Raw genomic sequence first — 12269 nt, 5'->3', positions numbered from 1 at the left:
AGAAAGAAAGAAAGAAAGAAAGAAAGAAAGAAAGAAAGAAAGAAAGATAGAAAGAAAGAAAGAAAGAAAGAAAGATAGAAAGAAAGAAAGAAAGAAAGATAGAAAGAAAGAAAGAAAGATAGAAAGAAAGAAAGAAAGAAAGAAAGAAAGAAAGAAGGAGGATAAAATAAAGTAAGATAAAATAAAATTATTAACATAAAATATATAAAATTATTACTAAGAAAAAGATTTTAAAAAAAGAGGACTGACAGAAGCCTAGGATGAACGGTGAAAGCATAGCTATACAGACAAAATCTCACACAGAAGCATACATATACACACTCACAAAAAGAGGAAAAGGGCAAAAAATAATATATCTTGCTCCCAAAGTCCACCACCTCAGTTTGGGATGATTCCTTTTCTATTCATGTATTCCACAGAGGCAGGGTACATCAAATTGATTGTGGATATTTAATCCGCTGTTCCTGAGGCTGCTGGGAGAAATTTCCTTTCTCTTCTTTGTTTGAATAGCTCCCTGGGTTCAGCTTTGTATTTGGCCCCGCCTCTGCGTTTAGGTCGCCTGAAGCTGTCTGTGCTTTCCTCAGAGAGGACGGGGTTAAAGGAGAAGCTGATTCGGGGGTTCTGGCTCACTCAGGCCAGGGAGAGGAGGGGTATGGATGTGGGGTGAGCCTGTGGCAGCAGAGGCCAGCATGACGTTGCAGCAGCGTGAGGCACGTCATGTGTTCTCCTAGGGAAGTTGTCCCTGGATCATGGGACCCTGGCAGTGACAGGCTGCACAGGGTCCCAGGAGGGGAGCTTTGGATAGTGACCTATGCTTGCACACAGGCTTCTTGGTGGTGGCAGTAGCAGGCTTAGCGTCTCATGCCTGTCTTTGTGTTCTGCGCTGATATCCGTGGCTCGCATCCATCTCTCGAGCTCCTTTAAGCAGTGCTCTTAATCCCCTCTCCTCGCCCACTAGGAAACAAAGAGGGAAGAAAAAGTCTCTTGCCTCTTTAGCAGTTCCAGACTTTTTCCCAGACTTCCTCTTGGCTAGCCGTGGTCCATTAACCCCTTCAGGCTGTGTTCACACCACCAACCCCAGTCCTCTCCCTGGGATCCCACCAAAGCCCGAGCCTCAGCTCCCAGCCCCTACCCACCCCAGCAGGTGAGCAGACCTCTCGGGCTGGTGAGTGCTATCCAGCACTGATCCTCTGTGTGGGAATCTCTCTGCTTTGCCATCTGCTCCCCTGTTGCTGCACTCTCCTCCACAGCTCTGAAGCTTTCCCCCTCTGCTACCTGCTATCTCCACCCATGAAGAGGTTTCCTAGTGTGTGGAAACCTTTCCTCCTTCACGGCACCCTCCCAGTGGTGCAGGTCCCAACCCTATTCTTTTGTCACTGTTTTTTCTTTTATCTTTTGCCCTACCCAGGTACGTGGGGAGTTTCTTGCCTTTTGGGAGGTCTGAGGTCTTCTGCCAGCGTTCAGTGGTTGTTCTATAGGAGCAGTTTCACATGTAGATGTATTTCTGATGTATCTGTGGGGAGGAAGATGATCTCCACCTCCTACTCTTCCGCCATCTCCCTGAACTCTTCCAATATTTTTTAAATTATCATACTCCCCAGGTCAATCTACATATTTAATGCAATCCCCATCAAAATACTAAGGGTATTTTTCACAGAAGTAGAGCAAATAAAATTTATATGGAAACAGAAAAAACTCTGAATAGTCAAAGCCATCTTAAGAAATAACAAAGCTGAGGGTATCATGCTTCCTGATTTTAAACTATACTACAAAGTTATAATCATCAAAATAATATGGTACTTGCATGAAAGCAGACACATAGATCAATGGAACAAAATAGAAAGCAAAGAAATGATACCACACTTACATGGTCAATTAATATGTGAAAAGGAGGTAAGAATATACAATGGGGAAAGACAGCCTCTTCAGTAAATGTTGTTGGGAAACTGAACAGCAACCATGCAAAAGAATCAAACTGGATAATTTTTTCATATGATGTACAAAAATAAATTCAAAATGGCTTAAAGACTTAAATGTAATACTGAAATCATAAAACTTCTAGAAGAAAACATAGGCAGTAATCTTTCTAGCATTGGTCTTATATATATATATTTTTTTTTTTTGATGTGTCTCTTCAGACAAAGGAAATAAATGCAAAAATAATCAAATGGGACTACATCTGATTAATGGGACTGATTCACACAAAAAAGGTTTTGCACAGTGAAGGAAACTATCAACAAAGTGAAAAGACCACCCTTTGAATGAGAGAAGGTATTTACAAAAGACATATTAAATAAGGGGTTTGTATCCAAAATATGAAAAGAATCATAAAACTCTACATCAAAAAAAAAAAAAAACTAATCAGAAATGGGCAGAGGATCCAAACAGACATTTTGTTTTTCTATGCAAGGTATACAGATGGCCAACTGGCACATGAAAAGATGCCCAACATCATTAATCATCAGGGAAATGGAAATCAAAACCACAGTGAGATATCACTTCACACCTGTCAGAATGGCTATTAACAAAAAGACAACAAATAACAAGTGTTGTCAATGATGTGGAGAAAGAGAACCTTCTGGCACTGTTGGTGGGAATGTAAATTGGGGCAGTCACTATGGAAACAGTATAAATATACCTCAAAAAATTAAAAGTAGAACTACCATATAATCCAGCAAATTCTTTCCTGGGTATTTATCCAAATAAAACAAAAATACTAATTTAAAAAGATATACACACCACAATGTTCATCACAGCATTATTTATAACAACCAAGACACAGAAACAACCTAAGTGCTCATCAATAGAAGAATGGATATAGAAGATTTGGTATATACACATATATAATGGAATATTACTCAGTCATAGAAAAGAGTGCAATTTTGCCATTTGTGACAATATACATGAACCTAGAGAGTATTAGGCTAAGTGAAATAAGTTAGGGAAAGACAAATACTGTATGATTTCACTTATATGTGGAATCTAAAAAAAAGCAAAATGAATAAAAATATTCAACAAAACAGAAACTGATTCATACATATAGTGTACTAACAGGTGATATCCAGAGAAAAAAGTGTTGGAGGGAGAAAATAAATAGTTGAGAGAGATTAAGAGGTACATACTTCCAGTTGTAAGATAAATGGTTCACAGATATGAAATGTATGATGTGGGGTATGTTGTTAAAAACTATATAATATCTTCGGTTACTGTAACTAGACACCTTAATGATCAGTTTGAAATGTATAGAAATATCATTTCTATACACCATATTGTGTAACAGGAACCAACATAGTGTTGTAAGTCAGTTATATTTCAAAAACAAACTAATCAAAAATAAAATCAAATTTATGGCTACCAGAGGGGAAGGGGGAATTAGATGAAGGCAGTCAAAAGGTACAAACTTCCAGTTATAAGACAAGTAAGTACTAGGTATGTAATGTACAACCTGATAAATTTAATTCACACTGTGGTATGTCATATATGAAAGTCATTAATAAAGCACATCCTAAGAGTCCTAATCACAAGGAAACATTTTTTTCTATTTTTTAAAAAGTTTATTATCTATATGAGATGATAAATGCTCACTAAACTTGTGATAATCACTTTATGATGTATGTAAATCAAATCATTATTCTGTAAAACCTTAAATTTATACAGTACTATATATCAATTATATCTAAATACAACTGGAAGAAAAACAAAAGTTAGTCCCTTACTGGCAATTTACTTCTTGACTTCAGGGACAATGCATCGATGGAACCAATCCAGAAAAAGATTCTCATTGTCCAGGCCTTCTGGTTGTACAACCACAAGACAGATATGTCATATTTATTTTCCCTTAAAGGCTCGGGCATCATCAGCTTTATACATAAGGGCAGTTCTGATCATAAAACTGACTGCATTTGCATAAAACTGTAGAGTTATTCTAATCCTTCCTGCCTTAAATCCTGCTGCACACTTCACTTCCTTACTAATAATTGTCTTTTGTGGAATTATTTTTCCAGAATAGGACACTTTTATCTGCATTAAAAACCTGTCCAGGTAGATATCCTTTCACTTCAATGATTTTCATAGTGATGTCTGGGAATGCACGTACTGCATCCTCATTGACAGAAGGAGCTTCTCCTGTTATCTTGACATTTTTAAAGCCAAACCTCTTTCTAAAATTATTAAACATCTTTTGCTGGCATTAAGTTCTCTGACTTTAGATGCTTCACCTTCCTTTTGCTTTGTGTTATCGTATAATGACTTCACATTTTTCAAGTCATATTGGAGTTTATAGGTATTCATTTCTTATAACAATCCTGCATACACATAAAAGCTAAAATTTCAAGATAAGATAAAAAGGTATTTCACAAAAAGTGAGGTTTTTGCACATGTTGGCATAGCTGTAGCAATGATTCCTTAAATTTCCTATTTTTTTGGAGAGAGGTGGGGCGTTACGTGGGGCTCTCACTGTTGTGGCCTCTCCCATTGCGGAGCACAGGCTCTGGACATGCAGGCTCAGCGACCATGGCTCACAGGCCCAGCTGCTCCGCGGCATGTGGGATCTTCCCAGACTGGGGCATGAACCCATGTCCTCTGCATCGGCAGGTAGACTCTCAACCACTGTGCCACCAGGAAAGCCCTCCTGTTCCTTTTTGATAATTGTCCTTATGCTGGATTCATTTATCTTGGAATGAATGGGCAACCACCACTGCAGATCTCAATATACTGTACATATCAAGCAATTTAATTTTTTCTTATAATGTCATGACTTTTCTGTTTCTCAGGAGCACTTCCTGAGAAGTGTTCATTAGTGCACTTCATCCTATGGTGTTACTCAAGGTTTACAGAATTACACTAAAAACAATAAAAATTATATGAGAATGTGTGAAATCATTTTTTTACTGTTATATCCAATTTACTGGAGAGATGAACTGCTCAGATGGAGATGATGAGGGTCACATGGTGTTTTAAGCAGATACTCACAACACTTGAGCTCACTGCAATAGCAACAGGAGGTGGCTACAAAATTACTACAGTAGTACAGTATTACTACAGTTAACTTTATGCTGTTATAATTTAATACTGCACCTTTACATTTGTTTATATTTCTTGTGATGGTGAATGGTACCATGTTTGGTTTGTAGGTGTTTGTGTGCATAAGTTTTGCTAAATTTCTACTGTTTCTAATAGACTTCTCTATATTTTATGGTAGTAAACAATAAAATGGACTAGTATCTATGTATATTTTTATACATTCATGACATACCTAACTTCTTATTAATTTTTTCCATATTTCTAGGCTACCTGCTTCATCTGCTAGTTTTTTCAAATTGTTGCAAATTTCCAATATATTTATTGAAAAAAAAATCCACTTATAAGTGGATCCACACAGTTCAATCCAATGTTGGTCAGGAGCCAACTGTATATGATAGTATGAGTAGAGGTACTAATTATAGGGTGTTAATCAAAATACAAAAGGACTTGGATATGAGAGGAGGCTCTCCAGAAGTTCCCAAGCTATCCTAGAAAAACTGTGAAAAACAATCAAGAAAACTTTTGGTTAATCTCCATTCTTATCTCCTTCTATCCAATAGTAAAAAGAGTGTGGGAGTAAAAGTTATTCATTATTTATCAGCAGTATTTGGCAAAGCTGATCACTCTCTCTTCCTTGAAATACTTTATTGTTTTGCTTGATTTTTTTTTTAACTTTGGATCTTCTGTCTCTTTCTTCTTTTCATTTTTCTTTTGTTCCTTTTCTTTCTTTTGGTTTATTTTTTTCCTTTAATTCCTTTTTGTGTTACCAGTCCTCAGATTTTCTTTTTTCCTGTGTTACTGAACCAAACTTCATTCTGCTTGCCCATGTGCAGTAAAGCCAATCTACTGACACAGAGTTGTGGTGAAGGAAAGTGCAGCATTTTTTGCAGCAGCCAAGAAAGGTGTCCAGGACAGTTAGTGCTCAGAATACCTGAATTCCCTGCTGGGTTTCAGAAAAGCATTTTTAAAGGCAAGGTGAGAGAGGAGGAGTCCTAGGATATGTAATCAGCTCATGCACAATTCTCCTACTGGTTGATGGTGAGGTAAGAGAGTGTTGTCACAGGGGTTAACATTATCTATCCTTAGGTGCCAGTAGGTCTGGGAGCTATATGCTCATGGTCATCAAGTAGTTAACTTTTTCTATTTGGTGGTGGTTTTAGCATCTGTAGAACAATTCAGGAAATGTGCATCAGATACAATTATCTAGGTACTTCAGAGAAGAACTAAAGCTGAGGATACAGGGAAAGGTTGGCTCCAGGAAGACTCCATAGTGTCCCACTTGGTTACAACTACACTCAATTACTAGGTGATCTCATTCAGTTTCATGACTTTATTTAGCATCAGTCTGCTTAAGTTTCCCAGAGTTATTTCTCTAGCTGAGACCACTTTCTTAAATAAGAAAAAATGAGCCCAGATAAGAAAGATGACTGGATTTTGAGAAGTCAGGATGAGCTCCATGGAGTTGGTGGGATCTGAGCTAGTTTTAAATGATGGAGTAATATTTTAAACAGAGAAGAAGGAGATAGGCTGTTTATGGGGGATGGTTAAAAATGTCTATATCTTGTGCAGTGAAACAAGAAGTAAAATAGTTAAACTCAAATGGAGAATTAATGTTGGACAGCATAGAGAAAAGAGCTCAGAAAATTTGATTAGGGTTATTTTATGAGCAAAATTAAACTCAAGAAATGAAATCTTGTTTTACACAGGGCTGCCCCTCCTACAACATACACATTTAAAGGAATCACTCATAATACTCCTAATTGGTTTGTTATTACAGTCACTTCAAACAGTTCTAAGGAGAAGCTGGAGATTAATAAAAAAAAAATGAGTGCAAAAACACATATTCTTGTTGAGGAATCATTAATAAAAATCATGAGTGTTTGGGCTTCCCTGGTGGAGCAGTGGCTGAGAATCTGCCTGCCAATGCAGGGGACACGGGCTCGTGCCCCGGTCCGGGAGGAGTCCACACGCCGTGGAGCAACTGGGACCATGGGCCATGGCTGCTGAGCCTGCGTGTCCAAAGCCTGTGCTCCGCAATGGGAGAGGCCACAACAGTGAGAGGCCCGCATACCCAAAAAAAACAAAACAAAACATGAGTGTTAAAACATATATTCTTGTTGAGGAATCTAAGTTAACAATAAGAATGTTTACGCAGAGAGAGTTTCCTAATCTTCAATATTTCCCCTGGTATTTGGATAAGAATACTCAATAATCAGCTATTACTTTGGAGGAAAAAATATAGTTAACCAAACAGGACTTTTACTACAATTTTGCACAGGAAGACAGAAAGAGGAGAATTGAAACTTTCAATAAAAGCTGACACTAAGAAGTCAATTTTTATATGTAAACTACAAATAAAAAATGATTTGTGGTGTGTGTTGTATTTATTTAACAAATTAATTTGGGGTTAAATGTAAAGGTCAATCTGCAGAGTAGAGAAGTAAAAGAAAAGAACCTTCAACTAGAAATGTTGTCTTGTTTGGCTTCACTAGGGATTCAGCACATGAATTTAAGCATATCATGTAATCTATACACTTTATTGTTCTCATTTGTAATATGTAAATCCTACATTTCCTACTTCATTGAATCAATCATCTATGGATTAAAATAGATAATGAACATGGAAAATTTTTTGTATAAAAAGCACAAAGAAAATGTAAGGTAGTATTTTGGTTATACTATTATTATTATTATAAACTATATTGCATGTGATTAGTTTAAGACAGATTGGAAAATAGAAGCAACTGAGAGTTGAGTCTGGATACATTGAGATGACTGATGTTGTAACTGTCAAGAAGTGAATTAAATTGTCTAAATTATGGTTCAACTATTTTTCCTTTTTAGCTCAGTTTTTCACCTTTTTGACTGTCTTCTTAGGTGATAGCAGAATTACATTTTAATAGAAAATGTAAAATATTTCACTATTATTGCTCATACACCCAAGAATCTTTGAATCAATATCTACCCTATTTTCTCTTCAGGCTGTGTATGACAACTCTCTCTCCTTGAGTCTTAAGGGAGAAAAGAAAAAATATGAACAAAATTTGATAAAAAATAAAATCAAACCACATGTTCAACAGCAAAACTCCCACATGCAAAAGTGTATGAGACAAGGCAGTGGCAAACCTCCCAATAAGTTGATGACTGATATAGTTTTCCTGATTATTTTTTCTTTTTCAAACCATAGTTCCCCAAGCAAGAAAATACAGTGAGTAAAGCATCTTAAGTCATATTTGGTCATTTATGTCAAACACTCCACACAGCCTCCTGAATTATCTGACAAATTGGTCTAATTTTGTTCCTACTTTTCTCAGGAATACTGCCATTGTTATATTACCTATTAAGTTCACAGCCTATACAAATACAGTGAGGAACTTATACAGCTATCCCATCATTGGGCTAGTTTAGGTGGTGATAAAATAAGTGGTTTTCCCAAGATGTTGAGATTATTGAGAAAGGGTTTTTGTTATTGTTTGCTTTGTTTTTGTATTAAGCATCATTTTAAAACAAGCACCACTTTCACACACATATATAGTTGTCCTTATCTTTATAACTAAAATATTTTTATTTATCTTTGTATATATATTTGGAATGTATTACTATCAAGTATGCATGTGTTCTACTCTTCACTGCAATTTTTTCTTTCCCTTTCTTGTAAATTCTGCCTTCTACCAGAGTGACATGTTTCATAAATAATCTTTTTTAAAAAGGAAAGGGAAAACAAACAGCAATGCTTTTTAAAATATATTCTATGTATATATTCTACTTATTTCCAAAACTTATATCAAGAGTTTTGAGGCAGTGATTTCATAGCTGAGGGCTAAAGTGACTTCACAGAACAAAGAGTTACAATGAAAGTAATAATGATCATTTTCTGCTTGTCAAGTTATGAGTCTGTGCTTGATCCTAAACTTTCTTGGTAGTTCAGAGTGATTAACAGATATGGAATAGAAAAGAAACATTAAGGAAATTCTTGTTAGAAGAGACCTTTGTAAGTAGCATTCCTGGATTTAAGAGAATGAGATAAATAAATATTTTCTGAAAGTACAAAAGGAAAAATTACTGTGATTCCTGACACTGCTGTTGGCCATGGAAAAAAGATTTTGGACCAAGTAGTGGCATTGCTGGTCTACGACTGGTGAATCTAGACTGGTCTAGACCAGGGGATCTCCAAAACTTGTTCAGAGAGTTTATAATGTCAATTTTATTTTTATAACAAAACTAAAACAGTATTCTCATTTTTTCACTGTTGACATTTATACTGATGGTACAGAAATTATGGTACATAAAAATACTAGCTCCTTGGAATAAATCAATGTGGTGGTACAAATTCTACTAGAGATTATTTTATTCTTGACCACTACACACTTAGAGTAAAAATATGCTAATTTTATTTAAGAATCTCTTTGATGAATCAATAGAAATTATGAAATTTATTAAATCTCTACCCTTGAGTACATATTTTTCTTTAATATACTGTATGAGAAAATGATAAAGAACCTCTGTCCCATACTGATATTAGATGGTTAACTCCAGGAAAAGCACCTGTGCAATTGAGTGGCAGGCTAAATCAGCTAATTTGTTCATAGAAGGCTGTTTTTTATTAGTAATAATAATTTACTGACAAAATATGGTTATTCAGACTTGGGTAGTTGGCATATATTTTCTCAAAAAATAATGAATAAGCTAGTTACTTCAAGGAAAACAAATGACAATGCCACCATCAGATTTGCAAACAAAAATTAGAATTTTGGAAAATCTGTATGCACCCCATGGATTTGGACAGCTCTTCAATATTTTAAGACTTTTCTGATGAAATCAGTGGGAATATTAATGAATCTGATCTTGATATTTTACAATAAAATGTGTCAACATTTAGAAATTCAGCTTGGGTCAATAAACCAATGTTTTACAAATGATAATTGTAGGATTTTAAAAAACAATTAATTGATAAAACCTCATTCAAAATTTCTGCTGTCTGAAGGTGGAGAACCAGGAACATTGTTGGTTCAATTCAGTCTGACTCTGAAAGCCTGAGAACCAGGACAGCTTATGGTGTAATTCTCAGCCTTAGTTGGATGTCTGAGGGCAGGAGCTCAAACAAAAAGAAAAAAAATCACCCATCCTCTGCCTTTTTCTTCTATTCAGGCTCCCAATGGATTGGATGATACCGACTCACTTTGGTGAGGGTGGATCTTTACTCAGTCTAACAATCCAAGTGATAATCTTTCCTAGAAACGTCCTCACCAATGCATCCAGAAATAATATTTTACCAGGCATTCCTTACCCCAGTCAGATAGACACATAAAATTAACCATAGCAGAAGCAACATGAAAATTTAAGTGTCTTCCCAGAGCCACATGAATCTGCAAAACTGTAAAACAATAATACTCTTCTCTCCAACTATTTTTGTTTTGAAAATTGTAGTTATTTTGTTTCATAAACATTATTTATGTTAACATATAATGGAGTTTATTATTAATTATACTAATAAACATTTTTAAAGTCTGTTTTATTTTATAATATAGAAATATTAATACGTAACACATATAAGCAAAGATTTATAGAATTCTCAATAATTTTTGAGTGGGGTCCTGACCTTTATCTTACACCACTCACAAAAATTAATGCAACAAGAATTCAAGCCTTAGATGTAAGAAGTGAGACAAATACAGCAAGAATGCATTGGAGGGACGAGGGGAAGATGGCGGCAGAGTAAGACACGGAGATCACCTTCCTCCCAACAGATACATCAGAAATACATCTACACGTGGAACAACTCCTACAGAACACCTACTGAACACTGACAGAAGACCTCAGACCTCCCAAAAGGCAAGAAACTCCCCACGTACCTGGGTAGGGCAAAAGAAAAAAAAATAAACAGAGACAAAAGAATAGGGATGGGACCTGCACCAGTGGGAGGGAGCTGTGAAGGAGGAAAGGTTTCCACACACTAGGAAGCCCCTTTGTGGGCGGAGACTGCGAGTGGCGGCGGGGGGTGGGGAGCTTCGGGGCCGCGGAAGAGAGCGCAGCAACAGGGGTGCAGAGGGCAAAGCAGGAAGATTCCCGCACAGAGGATTGGTGCCGACCGGCACTCACCAGCCCGAGCGGCTTGTCTGCTCACCTGCCGGGGGGGGGTGGGGCTGGGAGCTGAGGTTCGGGCTTTGGTCGCAACGCAGCACGGGTTGGCGGCGTGAACACAGCCTGAAGGGGTCAGTGCATCACGGCTAGCCTGGAGGGAGTCCGGGAAAAGTCTGGACCTGCTGAAGAGGCATGAGGCTTTTTCTTCCCTCTTTGCTTCCTGGTGCATGACGAGAGGGGATTAAGAGCTCTGCTTAAAGGAGCTCCAGAGATGGGCGCGAGCCCTGGATAAAAGCGTAGACCCCTGAGACGGGCAGGAGATGCTAAGGCTGTGTGCAAGCACAGGTCACAATACACACCTCCCTTCTGGGGAGCCTGTGCAGCCCGCCACTGCCAGGTTCCCGGGATCCAGGGACAACTTCCCCGAGAGAACACACGGCGAACCTCAGGCTGGTGCAACGTCACGCCAGCCTCTGCCACTGCCGAGTCGCCCTGCATTCCGTGTTCCTCCTTCCCCACTGGCCTGAGTGAGCCAGAGCCCCCGAATCAGCGGCTCCTTTAACCCCATCCGGTCTGAGTGGAAAAACAGACTACCTCCGGCAACCTATACACAGAGGTGGGGTCAAATCCAAAGCTGAGACCCTAGGAGCTGTGAGAACAAAGAAGAGAAAGGGAAATCTCTCCCAGCAGCCTCAGAAGCAGTGATTAAAGCTTCACAATCAATTTGATGTACCCTGCATCTGTGGAATACATGAATAGACAATGAATCTTCCCAAATTGAGGAGGTGGACTTTGAGAGCAAGATATATGAGTTTTTCTCCTTTTCTTCTTTTTGTGAGAGTGTACATGTATGCTTCTGTATGAGATTTTGCCTGTATAGCTTTGCTTCCACCATTGGTCCTAAGGTTTTATCCATCCGTTTTCCTATTTTTTAATTTTTTTTAATAATTATTTTTTAATTTAATTATTTTATTTTACTTTATTTTCTTTCTTTCTTTCTTTCTTTTTTTCCTATCTTCCCTCCTTCCTTCCTTCATTTCTTCCTCCCACCATCCCTCCCTCCCTCCCTCCCATCCTTCCTCCTTTCTTTCTTTCCTTCTTTCTATCTTTCTTCCTTCATTTCTTTCTTTCTTTCTTTCTTTCTTTCTTTCTTTCTTTCTTTCTTT

At 37.5% G+C, this 12269-nt stretch overlaps 1 long non-coding RNA gene across 1 annotated transcript in view; it reads left to right on the top strand.

Annotated features, from left to right (window-relative positions):
- LOC113631376 (uncharacterized) overlaps positions 1 to 12269 on the top strand; it is a 22310-nt gene that overhangs the window by 7183 nt on the left and 2858 nt on the right. The gene's annotated exons all lie outside the window — the stretch shown is intronic.

This window comes from Aethalodelphis obliquidens, unplaced genomic scaffold (assembly GCF_003676395.1).
Source record: "Aethalodelphis obliquidens isolate GAN/ISIS:26980383/991018 unplaced genomic scaffold, ASM367639v1 scaffold32, whole genome shotgun sequence".
Lineage (NCBI taxonomy): Eukaryota > Metazoa > Chordata > Mammalia > Artiodactyla > Delphinidae > Aethalodelphis > Aethalodelphis obliquidens.
The sequence above is the reverse complement of the archived record's forward strand: the minus strand, read 5'-3'. Positions and strand labels throughout refer to the sequence as shown.